Source organism: Molossus molossus, unplaced genomic scaffold, assembly GCF_014108415.1.
Source record: "Molossus molossus isolate mMolMol1 unplaced genomic scaffold, mMolMol1.p scaffold_m16_p_15, whole genome shotgun sequence".
NCBI lineage: Eukaryota > Metazoa > Chordata > Mammalia > Chiroptera > Molossidae > Molossus > Molossus molossus.
Genome location: NW_023425350.1, coordinates 13,123,632 through 13,148,940, shown reverse-complemented (window position 1 = coordinate 13,148,940; position 25,309 = coordinate 13,123,632).

Genomic DNA, 25,309 nt, shown 5'->3' with positions numbered 1-25,309 from the left:
ATGTATAGTTACAACAATACATGAATAAATATGCACAGATACACACAAAAGAAATAAAAACAATGACAGACATTTCAACGGGGAGGGAGGGAGTAAAAATTGCATTGATTTTAGAACATGTTTGAGTGTAGGGACCATCAACTTAAAGAAGATGCCTGGAAACAGCTTGCTGTAGATGAAGCACATGGTAATCACGAACCAAGAGTCTATAAGAGATATACAAGAAGTAAGGGAAAAAAGGAAGGTCTATACATAGTGTTATCGGAGAATTGTGTGGATTGCCTTTCTCCGTTGCTAGTGGAGGTGGGGATCTTGGGGTGCTGCTGGAATAAGCATTTCTGGAGACCCCCAAGGAAGGATGAGATGTGGTAAAAAGCTTTATTTGCATGAAGTTATATCCCTCAGTTTGCAAAGTCCCATGTCCTTACATCAGTCCAGGAAATACGTAGCTGTGGGTTCAGCAGAGCTAAAAGCAAGGCCATTGTCCCAGGTTTCCATTCCATGGTGGAGCTGGGTCCCGTGTAGCATCAGACTAGTTGCAGTCCATCAATCCATTGTGCGTGGGGTCTTCATGACCATGAGCCATGTGGGTGAATGCAGGGGTGCACACCCCCTACCACAAGAGAGCAATAACAAGGGGGGCACTTCCTTGATTTAGGGGTTAAGTATCTCAGACTTGCACCTTGCAGTGGCCAGGCCTAGTCTGGCCAATGGCTCGATTGACAGGGAGGTGTGTCTGTTGTCCAGTCCCTTCCTCCATCGATCTGCAGGGAACAGCCCTGGGGAAGTTAAACGGCAGCTTCCTGGCACAAACAGCGAGCCTGTATCATCTGGCCTTCCCTTTACTCCTTCCATTAATTATCATTAGGTTATTACAACGGTATTAATACACTATAGAAAGTCATCAGCACATAAGAGAAGAGGGCAGGAAAAGAAGAAAGGGCCCTGGCCGGTTTGGCTCAGCGGTTAGAGCGACGGCCTGCGGCCCAGAGAGACCCGGGTTCGGTTCCCGCTAAGGGCACGTATCTCAGTTGCAGTTTGTCCCCGGCCCTGGTTGGGTCGTGTAGGTGGCAGCCACTCGATGTGTCCCTTTCATGTCGATGTTTCTCTCTCTCCCTCTCACTCTATGTGAACAAAAAATGAAAACATGTCCTCGGGTGAAGATTTAAAAAAAAGAAAAGAAGAAAGGAAGAGATAACTCTAAAAACAATCAGAAAACAATAAAATGGCAATAACTTGATTCCTATCAATGATTCTTTTCAATGGAAATGGACTACACGCTGCAATGCGAAGACAGAGGACGCCCGAGCGGATAAAACAACACAAGACCCATAGACACGCCGCCTACAAGACTCATTTCAGATCAGAAGACACACAGACTGAAATAAGGGGTAGAAAAAGATAAATTCATGCAAATGGAAATGAACAAAAAAAAAAAAGGAAGAAGATGGGTAGCAATACTTACGTCAGACAAAACAGACTTTAAAACAAAAGCTGTAACAAGGGACAAATAGGACATTTTACAGTGGTAAAGGGATCAATCCAGCAAGAGAATGTAACTCTTGCAAGCATCTGCATATCCAGTGTAGGAGCACCTATAAATATAATGCAAATACTGATGGACAGAAAGGGAGAAGTCGACAGTGAGCTGCTAATAGTAGTGGGCTGAATACCCCATTGACAACAATGGATAGATCACCCAGGAGAAATCAACAAGGAGACAGTGGCCTTAAATGACACATCAGACCAGATGGACTTCACTAATATTTTTTGGATATTTCACCCAACAGTAGCAGAATGTACATTCTTTTCAAGTGCATAGGTTAGGCGGTTCCACTGGACATCCTGAAACACAGACTCCAAAAGTTTTCTTTACTTTTTCTTTTATTATAAATATAGGAAAATATGCAACCAATGATGACTATTTCTTAAGCACTGTAGCAGGCTCATTGGCATGCATTAGCTATGTAATCGTCCTAGGTGAGAGCCACGTCCTTCCAGATCTATCCCTGCCTCCCAGGGGAGTGTGCATCTCCTGTGAATTCATTACCAGAACTCAGGGACAGCACCATATCCCTATGTTGATGGCATCCTAGCAACTAGTCAGACCCTCTTAAGGAAGGGCATTCCCTAACAGGGCGTGTGAGAGGTCAGGTCTGGCCATGTGGCACTTGCTGTGTCTTTGGTCTGTTAAGCAGTGATCCAGGACCATTTTGATTACAGTGATGGGGTACTTGGCCTTAATATCCTAAACAGAATGAGGGGCATGCCCATGATTTGTTGGAGTGTAAATTACACTGTACCCAAAAGTTATTACATAATAGACCAATGATACCTCTTGATTCCCCAAACTTGCAAACACTATGATGTTGGAAAATCCCCCAGGAGGATGCTTGTGCGGAGTGGGGGTTGGGCCAGACCAGCAAGCACCAAAGAGCATCACTATTGAAGTGCAGCTCACAGCATTCAGCTGTGCTCATCAATTTCAGCACCTCAGCCTTTCCACATCCACACGTCAGCAACGGTGTCAATGACCAGAGGCCATGTGCCTGTAGGGCGTCTTTGGACTCTTTATAATCATGTAAATGGCATCTGCAAAGATCTCAAGGCTGTTACACTCGTAGCGATGTGGATTGGGGGAGCTGGGTTGCTGAACTTTGGAACATTCACCCTTCCTGTTTTAGTTTTTGTCCTTGTTTGTTGGCTGGTTTTAGGAACCACAGATAGTAGGTAAGGGCGTAGACTCCTGAGCTAAACTGCGTGGATGGGAGGCTAGCCCTACCACTTTCTAGCGGTGTAATTTTAGGCAAGTTGCTTAACCTTTCTGTGTCTCATTTTCTACGTATGCAAAATGTGGAGGAGAGCAGCGTGGTAAGGATTCGGTGAGTTCATGTGCTAACAGCACGTAGAGCTGTGCCTGACAGCAGGGTGAGGATGTAAGTGTTCACTCCTGTTCTTGTGTGCCACCACCACTGTTGGAGTTGACATCTGGAAGGTGTGCTGAATAGCATGTCCTGCTTGAAAATATGATAATGGCTCTTATGTTTGCAACTAGTATCTATTAATTAAGAAACTATCAGTTGTTCTCTGTAATTATATTTATTAAACCCTAACTCCTATCATAACAATAATTAGTTCTTGCTAATTAAATTTATCAAATTCCCCCCCCCGGATTAATATCTTAGGTAAATATTTAGTAGCCCTACACTAATTATTTTAATCAACGTGGAGTGTATTTCAAATGACTACAAATAGTTCTAACTAATTAAATTGAGTACAAAATAATATCTTATGTAATAATTTGCAGGCGCGGAACAGACTGGGAACGAGGCACCGGTCCTAACCACTGGACCTAAGCACTGGACTTAGTGGTCACAGCATTTCCGTAGCCCGGCCAGGGAATGTTTATGTCCTGACTTGTTTTCTCCTGCCAATGGTTTGTGCACGGAGCAAGAACCCTGTGTGTGATTCAGGAGCGTGCCATATGATTTCAAATTGGACCCATCAACACTAGTAATTAATTCAGAAGCAGGAAGCCAGCAGCTGCAGCAGTAGGATGAGTCCCTGCTTCAAAGAGGCTGATGAAAGAAAGACAGAAGTTTTCTCCTTCTGCAGGCTTGGTTTCCTCATCCTCAAACCACACTGTCAATTCTGCCTCTTGCTGGGAAGTGTCGCCAGTCCCTCCCCCCAACACCACCATCCCTGCTGCTCCCAGCTCCTTCATCACAGAGTAGATGAATCCTTGAATTACAGCCAGCTGATTGGCATCCTGTTGCTAGGCAACTGGAAAATGAATGTATCATATTTCATAATAAAAGTGCCTCTGACCCATCATCCTTAGAAAGGCATGCACATTGAGCTGGGGCACCGTGTGTGGGACTGGCTGCCAGCCCCTCCCCCTCTGCTCCCTTCCAGGCTCAGAGAGAGACGACTGGCTCTGGTCAGTGGTGGCCCCTCTCTGGCCTCACGCAGGGTTGTCTGTGCCTGGTTGCAGGTTCTGTGCATGGCCAGGGCTGGGACAAGGGCTGTCTATAGCTGGAATAGGGAGCTCAGTTTATGACCAGGATTGATCGGATGTTCCGTTCACAACTGAACTTCAAAGTCTGGGGTTGGAATTAGGATTCAGGCTGGTATGAAGTCCTATCAGGGAGAGAAAAGAAAAAACAGACTGTTGAAGTAGTGACTGTTAAATTATATTAAAATAAAAAATAAAATAGAAATTGTCCACCTCAAGAGTAAACCTGGTGAGTTCAAGTATCAAACAATCCATGTAGAAAACAAGATCTTTTCAAAACCGTCTCATCTATTCTTGTAAATGACAAGTGAATTATCACAAACAATCAGCCAGCAGTCAATGCTCGGGGCATGGCGTCTGGGATCACCTGGGCTACTTCATCAATGGGCTGGGGGGAGGGGTGCTTCCTTCCAGCTTACACAGGACATCCTGTTCTGTGGAGAAAGCATCTGGAGTGGGAGTGGGAGGGATCGCGGGCGGCTTGGATAACAGAGCCTCTGAGAACACACGCTCACGAGAGCTGGAGAACGCGCGGGAGCTTTGTCTCCCCCTCTCATTAAGCTGTCATCCACTTTCTCTGAAGATCTATCTCCAGGTTCTGAATCTCACTTCCCCCTCTTCTAGCTCTGCTCGGAGTGTGTGATCTCCTGCAGCCACCTTCACGAGAGATGAATCATTCCTATGGCAACCGCAGCCATCATGAATCCTCTGAGTGAGCTGGCGGGAGAAAACAGCTTTCAAGAGAGCAGAGATCAAGGGGGGCCTGGGGAGTAGGGAAACCTGAGACACTGACCCACTGAAGGTAGGATCAGATCATGCCGGAGCTACAAAGGAGATGACCGAGTTCCAGAAAAGGGGCTGGTTTTGCTCAATATCCCACTGAGCTAGAACCTGTGCCTCTTTTTCTCTTGCACCTCGATGTACAGGTAAATGAATGAGCACAGACTAGCTATGTGTCACCTGGAGGTAAGTGGGGCCATGTAATAGAAAGTCTGTGTGCTCTTCATTTGAACTCATTGACCTGAACGTGAAGTTTTATTCAGAGAATCCAATGCTTCAGGACCAAGATAGCATCTGGGCCTAAGACATGTTGAAAGACTCATTCTCTTCTCTACCATTGCTTTCCAAGGGGATGTATTCCATTGCCATGGTAGTGGTGTTAGGGTCCCCAGCCAATGGAGACAGCCCTGCAGATAGCAACGAGAAAGCCTCCTGGAGATGGGCCCCTGCCCCCCAGCACTGGGAGTAGCCATGTCTTTGCTGTGGTTGGCAGAACATGCAGATGTGATTTTTTAAACAGTGCATTATAGATAGGGCTTAGTACTAATTTTAGCAGAGAGGAGATCTTCATGAACAGAGATGAGCCCAAGTCACAGATAGCACGGCTTTCTTCTCTGTGGCCACCACAGGGCAGCCATTCACCTGCTGCTTACCTGCGCGTTCTGAAGTCACCATTGATATCAGAGTTCTGCGCGTGAAGAGCGCCCCATCCCATCCTTGTCCAACTACGTCCTTGGAATCCTTTAATGAATGAAATGCCTCATTTAATTCTTTGAACAGTTTTTATTCCACATGTGACTGAAGAATAGAAAGAAAGCTTACGTCTTCTGAAAGAACCCACTACGAAAGGCTACAGCGGGCATAGAAGGGCGGCATAGCAGCTGTTTCATTTCTGTGCCTGGCACAGGAGTCTCCTGGGATGACACCCTGAAGCCCGCCAGCTGTGCGTCTCCTTTCATGGATCATCCAGCTGAGATCCAAAGCCCTTGGCAAACTGAGCAGAGAACCACCACGCCTGAGCTCAGTGCTACTCACTTCTTCTGAGAAGAAGGAGTTCAAACAGTAATTCCAATCCCCTGTCACATGGCTGCTGGCCTGCTACTGGAACCTGGTTCTCTGACATCCCTCTGTCTAACAGGTGCTTTGCAGTCCTGAACCTTCGCCAGAATTTAACATAACCGGCCATGTGCATCTTCACTCTCTTCTCTTGGCTTTCATAACAGTAGACTTCTCCAGATTTTTTCTCTCTTTGGCTTTCTTTTGCTGAATTTTCTCCATACTTAATTCTTAACGTTTTTTTCTTTTTCATGTCTATTGTGAGGAATTCAATGAACACCTATGCCTGCATTGTTCAGGGCGGTAACCACAGCCAAATGCAGCTACTGAGGCTCAGGATGTAGGTATCTGCGTTAAGACATGCTAATCATGTAAAATACACAATAGATTCCTGAAACTTATTACAAATGACAACAAAAAATATATAGTTGCTTCATTAGTAATATATTGATTACTCGTTGAAGGGACAATAGTTTGAATACATTGGGTTGAACAAAAGATATTATTAAAACTAATTTCACATTGTATTCTATTGGGCAATATTAAACTATGCAATACATATACTCAAACTTATTTCTAGGTCAGACCTCTCCTTTAAACTCCAGACAATATAATTAATTGCCAACTTAACATTTCTCTTAGGTTATCTGAGAGGCACTTCAAAATCAACATATGCAAAATGAAATGTGAGATGTTTTCCCCTAATTACAATCCTACTTCACTGACTGGTTCCACCATGTTGGTGTTTCCCTCTTTTCTTCTCCATAGGCTTCCTCTTTGCAGAATTACAGAGATGTGGAACACCCAGGTGGGAGGCTATGTGCACTACCTCTAATCCCCCGCTTGAGCCTTCTCTGCACAGTAAAGCTATGTGGACCACTGTGCGGACGAGATGTATTTTGCATTCCATTTGGACAGCTCTGTTAGAAAGTTTCCCAATATATTGAACTAGAATTTTACTTGAAATTCCCATTCATATTTGAATTCTGTGTCCTGAAGCCATACAAACGAGTTTAATTTCTCTTCTACTTGTGAGAATAGTTTCATTTCTTGATTGCCCTGTCATTTCTCAAGTTAAACATCTCTTGTTCCATTAATGTGATATCGAGTCATTTTTGCCACTTACATCGGAACACAATGTAGTTGTCCACCCATTAAGAAAGTGGTTGTCAAGTGGGCTACCAATTTTAATAGGTGAGCGAGAGACTAGAAGGGAGCACTTACACTGAGTGCCTTAAACGCCATACCCCTGCTGATACCACTTGGAAGTGTATCCATTTACTTGGGAGTTACATCAAACAAAGATATTGGTTTGTATTCGATTCATGTAAATTCAGTATATCTTGGATATTTGATGTAATTAAGCCAAGCCTCTTCCATCCTCTATTTTTATAGGTTTGTATGATATATATTTAAATTATGTGGTTATACTTACAGTTTAGCCCATTTTACTAGCAAGCCTATTTATATACTATTGATTCTGATTCTTTCACTTACTGTGATTATTTTTGTCTTAGATTAATGCCTTCTAAAAATCATATAGTAAAGCTATATTTTCATACAAATAATTAGCAAAACTGGACAAAGGGCAGGATGACAGTCAGAACTCTGTACTCCAAAAGCCTTCTGTTCAAATTATGTCACCCCAGTTTAGAGGACATGGTCCCTGAACCAACCACAGGTCCATGTGACCATTCTGGGTAATTTTTTTTTTATTGTCCCTTCAAAGACTTCCTGGGTTCTATTCTCTCAGTCTTCTTCTAGACTCTAATTACATTTCCATTGACCATTTGCTATCACACCTTGCTATCAAGACCATTTGCTCTTGAATTTTCAGCCCCTGCCTCCATTTTATCTTTCTCTATTTCAATTTGGATAATTTCTATTGGCATTGACATATGTCCCAGTTCTCTAATGTGTTCCTTCTGTGTTCACTCTCTTGATGAGCTCATTGAAGGAATTCTTTATCTCGTATATAATTTGTATTTGCAGCATTTCCATTTGACTCCTATAGTTTCCATATCTCTGCTGGAATTTTATATTTTTTTAATGCACATTGTCAACCTTTTTATTAGATGAGAAGTCTGCAAACTTTCTTTTTGCAAAAGGTAAGATAGTAAATATTTTAGGCTTTACAGGCTCTATGGTCTCTCTCATAACTACTCAACTCTCCACTGCAGTTCAAAGGTCGCTGTAGATAATCATAAATTAATGAGTGTGGCATGTTAAATAAAAATTTATTTACAAAAACAAGCAGCAAGCTGGGTTTGTCCTGAAGGTCATAGTTTGCTGACCCCTGATCTAGATCCTTTAAAATATTAATTGTAGTTATTTTAATGTAGGTTCTATCATCTCCAAGTCTGGCTATATTGACTACTTTATCTCTTGACAGAAGCTGTTTCCTTGCTTTTTTTGTTTGTTCTACAATTTTGATTAAATGTCAGAGACAGTGTGTTGAAGATCAGAAGAAACTGAAGTAAATATTATTTACAAAAGGAATGTGTGCATCTCCTTTTGTTAGACCATTAATGGGAAGGTAAATATTTCAGCTGGATATTTTTTTGGAGGAATAGTTGTTCTGACTGTGGTTACCTCTGGTGTATTACAGCCTTCAAAGTCCTTCAGTGGTGAGTTGCTTTACTGACGCTCAGGTAGGGAATATTGCTGAAGGGCTTTTTCTCCGTGTTCCTATTCTACCCTTAGCTTTCAGCACTTATCACAGAAGGTGTCTTTCCTTTCTCCCAGATGGTAGAATATTACTCAAGGTGCATTTATGGTATGGGTTCTCCCAGGTGATATTGTTGCAATTAACTCTTATTTGAGTATTTTTATTTCTTTATAAAGATGATATTATAATGATCCAAATAAATGTTTTGACATATTTTCATTTATGGCTACCTCACTGTCCTCAATTATCAGACTAGTAATGTTAAGAAAGCAAAAATAAGTGTGATTTTAGATTTTATATATTTTAGGAGAGAAACCTAGCTCCTCTACAGATTCTGTTGACTATCATATAATTGATTCAATAATATTTTATGGACCCTGCCAGGGGTTGATGTCAAGACAGCCTATCAGATGTTTCTCTCTCACATGGTCTAGGGTGTAAGTGATTAATATAACCACATACTTAAGTTTGCTTTTCCCTTAAACTCTCGTCACCAAATTTGACCTAAATTTTCTTCTTTTAACACGTATAGTCTTTGCAACCCCCAAACCACTGTAACTTACATTGTTACCATAGGCAACTACATTTTAAAATTTATTCATTCAACAAGAGTTTATTCAGCGCCTCGGTGTCAGGTTTTAGGTTTAAAGCGTGAGAAACAAGCTTGAATAAAATTTAGCCCCTGCCTTTAAGAAGCTCTTGGTCGAGATGCTAAGGCAGACTTGCAACAAATATCTCGGCAGGAGAATGTGATAAAAGCAATAACGGGAATGGCTGACAAACTATAAATAGGGATTGGGGTGGAGACCTGAGCAGGTTTCAGAGAGTTGGCGATATTCTGAAAAAGTTATTAAGAAGGTAGAGAATTTCACTTGATACATGGAACACGAAAGGATATTTCAGATCATGTAAAAGTGTGTCCAGAGCCCCACAGTTTGAAAGCACCCTCGTGCCTCCGTTTACATAAATTCCAGGGATGCAGGAGCAGGGGGGATAGGGTGGCAAGAGAGGAGGCTGGAGAGAGAACCGGGTCAGGCTGTGAAGGTCTTACTTGCTCATTTAGGAATTTGGGATTTATCCTGCAGGTGACCAGGATTAATGGAACAATTTAAGCTAGAGGAATCATATGATCGAATTTACATTTTTAAAAGTGTGCTTTGGCTATGGGAGGGTAGTGAGTCAATGAAGTGCATTGTTTAGGCTCTGCAGGCTCAGTGCCGAGGGCCCAGGAGCTCACAAAGGCCCTCAGATTGTTTGAGACGTGGGGGAGGAGAAATATTAGCTTCATGACTGGAAAGCTGCCAAGTCAAAATAAAAATTATTTTAATTCAATGCCTATAAGTTATGTTTACTACTTAACCGCAGCTCAACTAAATTCTGAAATACTGTAGTTTCATACAAAAGAGGGAGATGTGCTGAATGAGCAGGACTCGTGAAGCACAGTCATAGAGAGATTTTCCTTCAGTCTCCCCCTGTCCATTCAGAGCCATTCTGTGGGGCTGGTTCTGTCCCTTCTCGTGGAAAGTTCGATGGCTTCTCTAGCCACTCTTTGGTAACTATAGTTCTTATGGTCAGTCTAGTTCCCCAAACAGTCTTAGTTCAATAACTCGAATGTCCCAACCCATTACTAATCAAAACTCCATACTTGTAGTTCATGCTTCTTCCCCACTTGCTTTAGGACTCCTTTGGGCCATGTAAAAATGCTACCAGACTAAGCCAGGTTCCGTTGCTCGGTAGGTGCCTGCCAAAGACAACTGCAAGATGATTTTATGAAAAGAAACGATTGTGAGCTGGCAAGCAAAGACACACCAAAGATCACTCCCAAAGTGGTATGTCCCCCAAAAAGGATTAGATTGGTCTCTACTCAGGAAAATCATTCATAAACATCAAGGTGAACATCACTGAATGAACAAGTGGGAACATTCCTGAGCCAGCGTAGTTAGTAAACATGGCTCTCCATGCACGCGGTACTCAAAACTGGTGGGAAATCTCCGCCCCTGGGAGGAGCTTCTAGTATTATAATGAGGGTCTAATGAGGTCCTCCCAGCCGCTTCCACTGGCCGCGGGGGTTTCAGCCAGATGGAATCCCTGGTCCCGCAGATCATCTGGGCTTGTTCTTGAAAGACAGCCTGGCAACCATTCATGTCAGGGATGGCAGAGGTATGAAGGGAGTTTAACTAATGAAGTCTCAGCCTTTCTGTTAAACTCTTAGCAAGTTGCAGAAGATGGCTACCCAAACCTATGACACCTGGGTGCTCTAAGTGGGTCTGCAGGCCAATCTAAGCAAAGGTGTAGACTCTAAATGAAAGTTTGTCTATGCTAGTCTACCTGCTAGGCTACATTTATAGTTTAGGGTACAGAACAAGAAGGTTGGTTGGTCTGTTCTACATTCAATTATTAAGGTTTTTAATCCTCCTTTTTCACTTATTAACTGCCTCTGACTCTTCTAGGGTTGAGGTAGGTGTGAGGGAAAAGGGTGGGAACAGTGGGTAGGTGTTGGGGAGAGACTGGTCCAAAACGGAAATATAGACAATGGTCAAAATTATGTAGAAGGTAAGGAGGTATAGAGTTGGGCAACTTCAACTTGAGAGTGAGAGAAGAGGAAGCATTTCGAATGACTTCTGGCTCACGCGACATGCACGGTGGTGCCTCTAACTGGACTAGACTCTGTTCGTCTTGATTCAAGAAACAGTCACTGCCTACCTTCCATTTAAATCGTGTGAAGAAGACCTTCTCAGTCCTCAGACAGCTCCCAGTCTCCTGGGGAGACTAGTAAACACACAACTAGTGATGATCACTAAAACAACATGACTGATGCCTTGGAAATTACGGGAGCACAAAGGTGCATCTATGCAGCTTGGCGTGAACTGGGGAGGAGGGTGCCCTCGGGACGTGTAGACTGGCCAGCCTTAGTCTAGGAAACACTGAGGGTGGTGCTGGCTAAGGTGTGAAATGCTGCTGGTCATACGGATCCAGGGCTATGAAAAAGGGTTATTAATATAGACGTTGGGGGTTATCAGCAGAGAGGCCTAAGCAGAAGTAGATGAGGAAGAGGATGTAGGGAGAACATTAACTCTGGTGAAGATCCAGGAAAGGCAAACTGGAGGCCGAGCGAGTATGTAACAGATGAAGAAAAGCTGAAGAAAAATGCTGGCGAGAAGGTGGCAGAGAGAAGGGGGAGGGCCCAGAAAGAGCGAGTGGTCCTAGGGGCCCATGGAGGAGAACTTCCGGGAGGGGATGGTAATTATTAGCGTAAATGCTGCGAAAAGCTCACCTGCTGTGAGCAGCCCACAGACTGGGTCAGAGAGACCTGGATTTCCCCCAGCTTCTGCTTACAATCTGTTGACTCTGGGGAAGTTATCTAACCATTTAGCACCAAACGGTGTTTTCATTTTTATTTATTTTTTATTATTTATTTACATGTGTGTGTGTGTGTGTTTCTAGTTCTTCCCTAGAGCACAGGGAACTGACTCCTCCTTCCCAAGAGCCATAGTCATCATTTGTGTTGAAAGACCACCGAACTGTGCTCAGAGACACTTCTCTTCCCGACCTCTGCGTCTTCAGTCTCAGCCTCTCCTCCCGCATTATCTGAATCATTTAATTCCCCACGTCCTTTTAGTAAGAGTCCCTCCTCTCCCTGTTCGGCTCTCTGGGTTCCTCCTCCCCTGCAACCCGAGGCTCCAGGAACGCGGAGATGTGCACAGATGTTTTCGCCCTGTGCGTGCCTGCCTGCTTCTCAGGGCGTCTCCGAGCAGATGTTCTGCGGTGCACCACCCTCCTTCTCCACCGTTGGGTTTTCTGTGCAAACACCAGATTGGACCGCTGCTTCCTTCTTCCCGGAGAAAACCCAGGTCATGGTGGGGATGGAGGGAGCTGTGCTCTCGGCCTCTCGGAGATGGGTCTGTGCCGCAGGGTCCCGGCAGAGCATAGCGCTGGATGAAAAGGGCTTAGGGAGTGCAATTTCGTGCTGAGACTTTATCTGCTCACGACCTGCTGGTGTTCTTCAAATGGAGCTGGTATTCTTCAAGAGCATCTCTGTTCTCTACCTCCTAGCCTTGCCTGTGTTCCCAATGGCCTCCCTGGGACTTTGTCATTGGTCACCCTCGTGTGAGCCTTCCCGGCACGTTGGGCTGAATCCTGACAACATGTGGGGCTAGGAGAAGGAGGCAGAGAGTCCAGAAATCAGTGTGCTTTATAATAACAGCTTCGAAGTGCCTCAGTGAGGATGGGGAGGAAGCATGGTTGCCTGACGGGCAGGCTTGCAGGACGATGACGCGTCCCCATGAGGGTCAGTGGAGACATCTTCTACTGGCCTGCCTTTCCTCTCCCCATTTCCTTTTGGTTTGTGAACCTGTCTTTGGTTGCTTACTGAGAATTTGATGGTAGCAAGGGACCCAGGGGTATGGAAGATAATTCCCTGCTGGCAAAAAGGATGCTCTTTTACCTTACCTCCTGATTTCCCTTTGGAAATTTGTGGTTTGGCAAAAGCTTTTAATTCCTATCTTTATTTTGTCGATGGCAGGCAAACACTGTTCATCATCCTTCATGTGAGAGAATTCACCTGTCACTGGCCATCTCTCCTGATTGGAAGTAGCAGTCTCGATGGAGCTGCCCACATTCCCTCCCCGGATCCTAGAACAAGTTGTACTGATGCGCACGCGTTCGAATGCCTAACAGAGCCCTGGGGAGTTAGGGAAGACTCCGGGGAGAAGGCAGTGCGGTCGGGGAGCTGGCGGAGAGGAAAGGGCTACAGCGACTCCCTCGCTGACCAGGCTACGTTTTCATCTGTCTCCAGACAGGGCAACTGAGTGATGAAAGACAGGCGTGAGCTCAGAGCTGGGGGCGCTTCATGCCACCAACGTGGGCCGCGTTTTCCGCCCCAGGCTTCCTTCACTTCCAATAGCAGAGCATGTTCTGGAAATTTAAGGAAGCCAGCGATACATTTATTTATAAAGTGACGAGTGCACTGCAGGAAAACGTGTGACCTTTAGAGCAAGTGCATCCAACCAGACTCTGGCTTTGCTACTTCATTCGTTCATTTATGCAGCCATTCATTCATTTAAAATAACGTATCAAGAGCATTTACCGTCCCAGGCATCATTCCAAGAACGAGGGAGACGATACAGTGCATTTTCTGTGTCAACCTGGATAATTTAGTAACTTCTCTCAGCCTCAATTTCTCATCTATAAAATATGAATATTGCCATGCAGGTTGTCATGAAGGTTGAATAAGGATAGGACAGTTTGGCATATATCAATTTTTTATTGAGGATTATAATTATGTCAGTAATATCCCATTTCACATATTGCCTACTTAAAAAAAAAAAAAGTGATGCCTACCTATTTAGAATGACTTACAATAATGTTATTCCTATCAAGTTTTTCCCAAAGTAAAAGTTGCTCTCTCACTAATAGTTTAAACTTCTACTCACTCAGGCAGCTCGACAGGGAGGTTTCAGGAATAAACTCAAGTTCTAAATGTTACAGCAATAACACTGAACTTGGCTTCCTTCTCTACACAAGAGCCCTAAAGAGTGCATGATTGGAAGTCCCCAGGCCTGACCCAGTCTTGGCTTTGACACAGTATATTCTGGAATTGTTTGCTTTGCCTTTCTCTGGACTCCACTTTCTTCATCTATAAAATAGTTATAATAATAATTTTCTGACTTTGTAGTGATTTTTTTTCCCCTCACCTGAGGACCTTTTTGCATTTATCTTCAGATAGAGCAGGAGGGAGAGAGGGGGGAAGAGAGAGACAGAAACATCAATGCGAGAGAGACACATCGAGTGGTTGCCTCCCGCACGATCCCAACCGGAGCTGGGGACAAACTGCAACTGAGGCACGTGCCCTTAGCAGGAACTGAACCTGGGACTCTCTGGTCCGCAGGCCAAAGCTCTAACCACTGAGCAAACTGACCAGGGCTTTGTAGTGATTTTGTAGAGATTAAATACAATGAATAATATGGCAGCATTTTAAATATTTTAATTGTATAAGTTTTTGTTTTTTTCTTGTTTTTAAGGGAACAATGAGAATAACTAGGGACACCTTGCTCAGTTCTCTATCTTCTTAAGATTGTCACATTTTCTTACCTTTTGTAAATGCGTACACTTAGTTGTCTATTCTGAATAATAAGCAATAATGATGGTGGATCCTGGTTTACAAAATGTGGGTTTGCCAACGTTTTTTTATAAACCGAATACATTTGAGCATAAATGTTCATATTAGGAAGTATTTTATTTTATAAAAGTGTTTTTCTTTGACTTTCTTCAACTAATAGGGGCCATGAGCAGTGAATTTTAAGCATATTTAATATTTTAGAGCTACAACTATTGCACAATTATAAATATACTTGTGTAGTAATAGTAGAGCACAGATTGATATTTAGATTTTGTTTTAATACCCAGCTCAATGTACACAATGATGAGATTGAGCTGTCCTCACACCTACACAAACACCCCTGTCTGTTGCTGTAGGTTTAATGTGGGTCTTCAGTTTGGAAGTTGATTTTGAGTGAATTCAAAAGAAACCCTATAGCTAGAAGGTCTGGAAGGAAAATAAGTTGGACAGATTCTAAAGTATAATTATTCAATTCCCAAGTCTCTTCTAGGTGCCTATTGTGGGTACTTGGTCCTCTGCCAGGGGATGTGAGGTCAAGAAGGCTTCACTGAATAGGGACTTTCGAGTTGAATCTTGAAAATTGCATAGACGTTGACCATGTGAAAAAGGAGTGTAAGGAAACACAAGATGCACAGGACTGCGTGACCAAGTTCGAAGAAGGATGATGGAACAAGGCGGGCTGGGCCGAGGGTAGGGAGCAGCAGAGGGGCTCTGCTGGGAGGCAGCAGACACAGGCAGGAGCAGACTGGGGAGGACCCCCTCTGCCATGCCGTGACCTCGCTGCAAACACAGGCCAGGAGTGGGCGCACCATCAAACAGCCCTTACAAGGCACATCGGCTCACTCTCCTCTGGACATTTGCTCTATGAACTCTCTCCCTGAGCCCAGGAGGCCAGAGTGCTCTCCTTAGTTAGTACACTGAAGCTTGTAGTCCTAGGCCCCGTGTGCTGATGAACTAGGTTTAAGAAGGCACACTCCTGTCTGGGGAATCAGCTTGAACCCATTAATTTTCTGTAACGATAAACCATATGGCTTATTTTTTTCTGAAGGGTTGGCTATTGCCTTAGTGTGTACAGCATCTATAGAGTTATTAAAAAGTTATCACGTCCTGGCCAGTGTGGCTCAATGGACTGAGCATCTTCCTGCGCACCAGAAGGTCGCTGGTCAGATTCCTGGTCAGAAAAGTGTTTCGAGAAGAGTCAGAGGTTGTGGGCTGCATCAGTTGGGGGCAGAACGAACACAGGGAGCAGAGAAAGTGGAATCCGGGAGGGCTCCTGGGCTGCTGGGCCGCCAGGGCCCAGCAGGGAATGGCGCTGCTCAATGCTTTCTTGTTGTTAATCATTTTTCTCATTTTCCCCAGTTGTTAACCCTGGGACCATACTAATCAACTCCTCGTTTCTCTGCCCGTGGCTTACATGGTTCCTTGGTTATTACATCTGAGTTTAATCATTGTCCAAACTGAGCTCCCTGTCTTCCTCGCAATTTCGCCCTGATTCAGTTTGTGTTTTGCCAGGAAATGTAGCTGTGCAGAAATGGAAAGAATATATATTTAGGGAGAGGAGAATCAGGAAGGGAAAGGCCAGTCTAGGAGAGGGAGATGCACGGGAGATTGTTTTTTCCCGGGTTCCTAAGACAGTAGTGAAGAAAACTCAGAGAAATAAAGAAAAATCAATGCCGCCCATGGCTTGCTCTGTTTTCTCTTTATCTCAATGCATAATGAAGAAGCTGGAGAGATAAACTGGGTATCAGAAAAGGAATTAAATCAAAAGCATCAAAAAGTAGTCAACTTGACATTTAGGTAGGAATTGTCTGGAAGGCACGTTCGGCTTCCGCGCCCACAGTTCTCGGCACAGGCTCCCTGGCTCTAGGAGTCCCTGGTGTTTCAGACACAGCGAGGAGGAGGCAGATCAAGTCAATCACAGGCTCTTCAATCACCAGGAACTGTCGATGCTGGCCAGCATCAACCGGTGCTGTAAGCCATCAGAGGTGTCACTGGGCTCGCTCCGCTTCCGAAGGCTGTTTCATTTGGAGATGCCCAAGATGAAAATCAGCTCCTTAAACACCAGCTCTGACCATCTTAAGGGAATTTATGAATAGTTGTGGGTATTTTCCACCCTACCCCGCAAGAAAATGCTGTCAAATATTTTGATGCTATGAAGAATACCTCAATCTAGAGAATGGTGTATTTTTTATCAATGTGTAAACATCCATTATTTTCCCCACCTTTAAAACATATATCTTTATTCCCATTTTTCACATTAATAGCCATCTCATTTTATTCCCTTAAAGGCAACTCTCCTCCAAAGACTTGTCTGTGATAGACACTGTCCCCAAATTTTTTATTCCTTCTCTCCTTTGAGTCCATCCAAAGTAGACGTTCTTCTACACCATTCCAATAAAAGTGCTCTTGACAAGATCACCAAGAGCCCTTATTTGATAAATCCAATAATCACTTCCTAGCCCTCACCCCATGAGACTTACTAGCTATATCTGATACAATTGTTTGCTTTTTTAAATATGTTGTTATTGATTTTTTTTTAGAGAGAGAGAGGAAGGGAGAGAGAGAGAGAAACAGCAATGTGAGAGAGAAACATCGATCGGCTGCCTCCTGGGGATCAAGCCTGCAACCCGGGCATGTGCCCTGACTGGGAATCAAACCGAGACCTCTCAGTCCATGGGATGATGCTCAATCCACTGAGCCACACTGGCCTGGAATTTTTTGCTTTTTCCTACTGGACACACTTTCTTAGTTTGGCTTCCAGGTAAAACACATACTATTCCCAGTTTTCATCCAATGTCATAGGCTGTTGCTCCTTCTCAGTCTTCAACCTAGGTTCCTTCTTATCTCCCCGACTTCTTAATATTGCAGTGTTCCTGGGCTTGGTACTCAGACCTTTTTTTAACCACTCTTTCACTTATTTCTTCATAGTTTTTTTCAATTGCATCGTCTCACATACCATATTAAAAATATGACTTCCAAATTTATCCTCCAAGTCCAGTCCTCCTCCCTGAGCCCCATCCATATATAGCCACTGACTACACAATACTCCCACTAGGGTATTTATTAGAAATCTCAAACTTAATATGTTCAAGACTAAGCTCCTGATCTTCCCCTGAAATCTGGCTCTTCCTGAAGTCTTCCTCTTCTCAGTTAGAGCGGAGACTACCTCCTGTGGTGCAGGCCACAGGGCTGGGTGACATCCTTGACTCATGTCTCTTACATAACCCTCACCTAGCTGTCAGCAAATCCTATTGGCTTTACTTTTGAAATATATTCAGAATTGGATCACTTCTCACTCACACTTCTGCTGCTCTTCTGGTCCAAGCCATTATCTTATTTCTGGATTGTTGTACTACAATTTATTCTTTGAATGGCAGAGTATATCCATGTCCAGGTAGGATTATTGCAAGAGTATTTTATAGGTAGCCTCCTGATATTGCATTCTAACTTCATTGTATTACAGTAAAATATGATTTCCTCATTTTATTCAATGATTATTGAGGCTTACTATGTTTAAGAAACTGTTTCAGATGAGGATTTTATTAATGTATAAACCAGACAAGCTTATCTTTGGAGCTTATATTCTAAAATGGAGAGATAGAGACAGTTAATGTAATTGCTGTAAGTAATGTAAGCAAGATTTTTAAAAGGCTGTAAGTGCCATGTAAATTCAGAAGCAGGATAGAGGAGATTGGCCATGCTGCTGTAGATGAGTATGCATGTACACATGTATGTGGCATGTATGTGTGTTGTATGTGTTGTGGTAGACAGAGTGGAGAGTTTTAAATAGAATGGTCAGAGAAAGCCATCCCCAAAAGGTGAGATTTCGGTGTATCTTGGAAGAGAAAAGAGATTCTTCTCTGGGGAAGAATGTTTTTGTCAAAGGGATCATCCAATGCAGAAACTCTGAGGCAAGATCATGCCGGCTTAACTGAAGTGGTCAGTGTGGCTATGAGGAGTTACTGAGTGGGGTGGTAGAAAAGACCAGAGAAAATAGGAGTGGAGACAGGTAAGGTCACTTGGACATTGGAGAGGAGACTCAAGATCTTAATTTATTTTTACTGATCTTCATAAAAGAGTTGTTTGCACAAATAAATTATTTACATAAATGGCTTTATTCTAACCCCTGGTACTCATCAGATAATTCCAGTAACATCGGATCTTTTCGGTCCTTGTGAAGACTTTGGCAATCATTGCTTAATCAGTATTAAGGAAACTCAAAATTTTGCTTTTGGAAACTGATCATCCTATAAGAACCATTCACTCATTTAGTCAACAAACAGTTATTTTTGGTTTCAAATTATTTATGTAAATGTTCCAGGCTGACTCCTAGAAGATTTAGAAAAATCAACATGCAGCCATTTTTCCACTTGGTCACGTCACCTTAGAAATCTGAAGAATGCCAACAACCATCATCATACCCACAGATCATTATCCAAATTCAGCTCGCACAGTCCAGTTCTTGTTTATAGCTGACTTCATTACTGGATTACTTTAATGTTTGTGAATCATATTGCAGCTCATCAGATGTTTGAAGATAAGCCCCAGAGTCCCCTGACTCATACCTTCTCTGGCCCTTGCATTCTAGGTCTTTCTGTCCGTCCTCACTTTCCTTGGGTCCCTGGGATTTCAGATTGCTGGCTATTTAGTTCACCCTCTTAGACAAAGACATTATCATTCTTACTATGTAACAAAAATTCCTGGTATTTAATTTGGAATTTAACTACTTTTCTTATAAGTTAAACTCTGACAGTGGTTATGGACAAAAATGTGATAAACAGATCATTTAGATCCCAGCACAGATGTTCATGTTATGGATTTTGGTATATTATGGAAAGAGTTTCCTTCTCTCACAAAAAGTTCTATTATAGATCATCCTTAGCCCTAGTAAAGTAGATTAATTACTTCAACTTAATTTATTATGTGTACTTTCTTACCTTGTTCAAGATCTTAGTAACAAAATTCAGCCATGAGTTGCTATTTAAATTCAATTTAAGGGCTATTTAAGTGAGTTTATATTTGGTTCCATTTGTGTTTATAACTAGCCTGACTCGTGGTGCCAAAGCATGTGCCCAGTTAGGTATCTCCTCTGGTGTTTGTTGTTGTTGTTGTGAATCCTCACCTGAGGATGTTTTCCCATTGATTTTTAGATAGAGTGGGAGGAAGGGAGGGATGGATGGGGGGAGACATTGATGTGAGAGAGACAAATTGATTGGTTGCCTCCCCTAGGACCTTACTGGGGCCAGGGATTAAACCTGCAACCCGGGTACATGCCCTTGACGAGGAATCAAACCCATGACTTTTTGGTCCATGGAGTGGTGCTCTACCCATTGGGAAACACCTGCCAGGGTGGTATCCCCTCTAGTTTAATTTCCCATTTGTGATATGAGTGAAGTTAAGGTGAACCTGATGAGGCATGACATTTCCCGTTCTATTTTTGCCCTGGTGATAAATATCACTTTCCCTGAGTGTCATGCGAATTTGTTTCTGTTTTGGAAAAACCCTTGATTTATTGAAAAGTTAAGTTGGCAGAAGAAGCTCTCAAGCTGCATATAAAGCATCCATTCACTCACTCATTCCAAGTTCCACGCAACAAAATTTTATCTTATACTTGGGAAGGTCCCCTAACATTCCGAGGGGTGTTTCTTCTTTGGAATATCTGTTTAGACCTTCTGAAATCCCATCTATCATTCAAGTTTTAGCTAAGAATGATTTCGATGTGAAAATGTTCTTAGCCTTCGGCCAGAGGAGTATTTTCTTCAAGTGCCAAGATGTACCCTAGCTCCTCACCTATATCATCCATCCCACTGAGCCGGTGTCAGGGTTATGTATATCTATACATGATCAGGTTTCCATTCCTAACTCCTACTCCATATTCAAGCTTCTGGTAGACATTTTTCCTCTTTCTCTGGACTGTTGTGAATCTTAACCCTCTTTCTCTGGTAAAACATATCATCCTGTGAGCTATGATGAGAATCCCTGCTTCTGACTACAAGAGATCAAAAAGTCTGCAAAACAGTTTTTTCTTGCTCCCAGCACGGGCATGAACACATGACTTAAATCAGCTGATAGTCCTACCGAATGTGTAGACTTACTTACATGTCGAGATTGCAAACTACCTAGTACTTTTGTAATAAACCATCATTCCTGTTGTTTGCAATCAAGAACTCTAACTGGTGGAGGAGCAGTCTATGTTTTACTCGTATCTGATTACTGAATACATGTCGATCGGATGCTGGTTTGGTGGGAGCTGGTGGAACATCAGCAGGCCACATCGTTTCATTCACGAAGCTGCCATGTTAAGTTTGAGACTTGAGATTCTTCACCAAGCTTGGAAATAGTCTTTCCTTTCTACCCAGCTTTGTCCTGAATATTGGATCTCAGTACAGACTTTCAGCAGCCTGAAGGTTAGCTCATTGCCTTCTTAGCATTTGCAGCATCTCAGCGTTCAGGTGTGCCAGAAATCTCAAACCCGGGAACCTTCCTGAACATCTGGAGTCATTAGACTATTTCAAATCCAGAAGGGGCATAGCTGAGTGGATTGCTCCCTCCGGCTGTGTGGCCTGCAGTGGTGGCTTTGGTGTTTAATGCGAGTGTCAGGGACCCAGGTGCAGAGGAGAGAGGGTGGCATTGGGCAGTTTCTCCTCGATCTAGTTTTTCTGGGTCCTGATCTTGTCAAAGCACTTGCAGAGATGAGAGCTTTCTAAACTCTGAGGACAGGCGTGCAGGGGTGGGGCCGGGGAAGCCTTGTCCGCCTGTAACCAGACTCTCAGTGCACAGATGCTACCTGGGTCTAGAAAATCACCTGAGGTTCCTGGTGGTTCCATTGCTCTGCCACCTCCTGCCTGGGATCCCCTGGCCCTGGCAGAGCTCTGTGTGTGTGTGCATGTGTGTGCGTGTGCTTGCTGAGAATGTCCTCTCAAAGCAGTGTTCTTCCATAAGGGGTGGGGGTTGCAGCTGTAGAAAAGATGAGATAAGACTGCGAATTCCTTTGAACTTCCTGGGTAGTGCCAGTCAGAAGGGAGTTGGGTGATCTCTGTATGACAGTTGAGCTCAAACACTACACTAGGTTCTGCCCAGAAACCTGCCATACCTCAGTTTATGCCAAACCATTGAAATGGAAAACCCAAAGGCAGCCTCTCCGTGCATGATGGAGCTGGAGCACACAGCCTGCATTTCAAGATGGGGACAAAGCAGCATCTGTCCTCTTTCCTGAGTGGCTACAAAGCATTTTCAAATTCACCTGGAGACAACATTGTGTCGATTTGACTTAGGATGAAAGCGATGTGTTGTTTTTCTGAGAAAGATGTGAGGCCATCACTTCATTACACGCCCTGTGCATCTCCTTTGGAAAGAGACAGCCTGTGAGAGCATCATCCCTTGTACTTACTAGCAGTACTTCTAGGGCTGTTCCTATTAAATAAATTGTTTTGAGGTCAACATGAAATGCCAACTAGAATGTAACAAAAAGATATCAAAATGGAATAGCCCTCTTTGTGATCATTAAGATGATGTTAAAAGGGGAGAAATCTATACTATTGACCCAACTTGGATATTTTCTGCTTTAGTTTGGGGTCATCATCACAAATCTCAGTTACTAAACTAGTTACATGTTGCCGAGACTCCCTGAGCTGTGTGATTAATAATCCTCTTCTGAATCACGGCATCACAAATAGTGAATTATAATCTCTGCTGCATGAGAAATACAGTCATCAGGGCCAGCTAATGTCATTTGCAGCCTGGGACAGTGATTTCTGCGTAAGCCCCTTCTGACCAATTCTTGGATCCTGAATCTCTCATGACTTAAGCTATGCCGAATAACAAATTAGCATTGCTGACAGTATTATGGGTCCTTGCTCCTTATTGGTTTCAGGTAAAGGCCATCAAGAAGGCTTGTCATCACCAAGGAGGGATGCTGAGGGGGTACTAAGATCAAATGCAACTCTGTGTGTCTCCTCAGTCACCACTCACATCCGCTCCATAAATAGTTTAACCTGGAAGTTACAACATCTAACTTATAACAAGAAGAACAAAAGCAGTAACTACTATTTTTCAGTGTAATAATGTAATCACAATGAAATGAACCCCTGATTCTGTATATGGAAGCTAACTCTTTGAATGTCAGGTTACATTATTATATTACAATATTCCAAGGCTTGCATAGTATCCCCTGAAGGAGTTAGAAATCTATAGAAGATTCGAATTTGAGCCAGAAAAACCAGAATTTGGGTAGATTGAGTGGGAAGATTTGCAGACTCTCTCACAGCTGTATCCTCTCAGATTTAGACTTTGAAATGGGACGTTCATTCTTTGATTATAGTTCTCTGCTGATAGGTGGACGGGACATTCAGGTGCCTCGGAAGACAAGCATATCCTGTAAGTGAATTTTCAATGTGTGTGTTTGATGGGGTTTCATTTAATTTCTTCTCTCTCTGTCTCTGTCTCTTTCTCTCTTACAATTTAAGGTTCTTGGCAAACATATACTCTTAATTTTATAAATTGTCCTTGAATTATACAATAGATTATTCAAGGAAAGGTTTTGGTTCCCCCATTGGGATAGGACTTTGAAGTAGAAACCATGACTTTCTGAAGCAGTGTGACCATGCCTGCAACGTCAGGGAAGACTTGCACGAAGAAGGTGCTTTGGGCTCCTGTTCCTTCTTCTTTTGGGAAATGTCTTAGGAAACCGAACTTGGAATAAATGGTCACTTTACAAGCCCTGGTCTTCATTTTATCAATGATAAAAAATAAAGTAGAACTATTCCTATATCCTGGATGAGGACACCGAATCGTAGAGAGGTAAGTGTCACTCTAGTGACAAGACCACTGAAGGGAAGCACAGGTGGATGTTTGGGACTTGTGTTAATTTGATGGCAAAGCCAGTACTTTACACATGATGATAATCACTCATGGCTCAGAGAGGACCAGACTCGGCTTGACCCAAAAGAGAAAACCAACTTTCCTCCTCACTTAATCACCCTTGACCCTCATTTACATACCTGCACACTACGCAGAGTAGGTTACTTTCTATGGTCACTGTGGTCAATGCAGTGACCAGGATGCTGCCAAACAGGGAGCCTTTCAATGTGACATTAGACTGACGTGTTTCCCATGGACCAACACTCTGCAGCTTGACAGTATCTCTTGGGAAACTAGAAAAGTCATCCTAATAATATTTTCTGGCTCAGTTCATACTCAGTGAATGTCTGTTGGATTCAAGGGAAGGTTCCAAGTGTGGTGTAAACCATAGGAAGGGCTTACATGTGCATAGCACTCTGGCTTTTCTAAGCACTTGCAGATCCATTATCTTGTGTGAACTTCTTTAAACACCCATGAAATATCCCTACTCTGTAGAGGAAGCAACCTAGTTTCAAGAGATAATCCCAAGTTCACAGCCAAGTCAGTGTTAAGCTGTGCCTGGGAACCAAGTACTAAAGTGTGTGGTGTCGTGTGCTTCCCAAAAGAGTCTTAGCAGATACTTATTAGTAGGGTTCTTCAGAGAAACTGAACTATAGATCCAGAAATGATATTTAAACAAATATCTGTGATGCCCGTAAAGTTGACAGATAAAATGAACCATCACAATATACCAAGTCACCTTACCATGCTTGCTCTTGGATTGAGAATTGCATGTTGCTCTTACAGAACAAGGAGAGTAAGCTATCAGCCCCCATTAACTTAGAGCCAAGGTCATTGCTAGGTAGGTATTAAAGTCAACTGGAGGCTATGTTGACTAGTTAATGTAAGCTTGAGGTTCTTGTTTTGACTCATGGGTGTGTGCTAGATAGACAGAATCTCAAGTCCACCTCAATCCTGCTGTGTTAGAACCGGCATTTTAACAAGATCCTCAGTGACTTGTGTGCACATTGAAATGTGAGAGGCACTGCCATTGTTCCATCCAACTAGAGGTGCATGCCCCTGCTCCTTAACTAACTGAAGAGAACGTATTAGGGTCTCAACGTAGGCTGTTTTAAGATGGATTCTCCTGGAAGTGTTCTGAGGTGAAAAGAAATAACCAAATACTCTGTAAACTGTGGTTTTCCACCTTGGCTGCCCACTGGAATCACTTAGAGAGCTTTAAAATTAGCCTAGTGCCTGGGTCCCACTCCCTGATAATCTCATTTTAATGATGTTAGGTCTGGGAAGTTTCCAAACTTTTCCGTTGAATATAACATGTAGCCAAAGTTGGAGACCACTGCTGTAAATGGAGCAGGGGACCCCTTCTTCAATGTAGCTTCAATTCTGAGACGGATCGGAGGCAAAACCTTCGCACACCTTTTTATGATTTTCTTACCTCTGGAGTCATCTTCAGAATATAAGGAGAATGTAAGCAGCTTTGTGGAACTGTGGGAAGAAACACCGAGGACCAGAATGAAGGCGCGAGGCAACCACGGGGAGGTACAGGAAAGCGAGTCTGATCTGTGTTCTTTATCACCGTGAGCTCATGCTCCAAGTGTGTATCTTGTTTATTCCCAATGACAGGAAATATTAGCTATGAAGTCAGGTGTCACAAGATTTCAAAGCTCAGAGGAGAACCGTGAAACCATTGGGTGTAGTTACTATTTTAATTTGATGAATATCTATTCTTTCCGGCTCTGAGTAATGATTCTTCCCTTAAAGGTCATAGAGATTTTACCCATAACAGTCCCGTTTGTTCTTCTGAGCTACCATT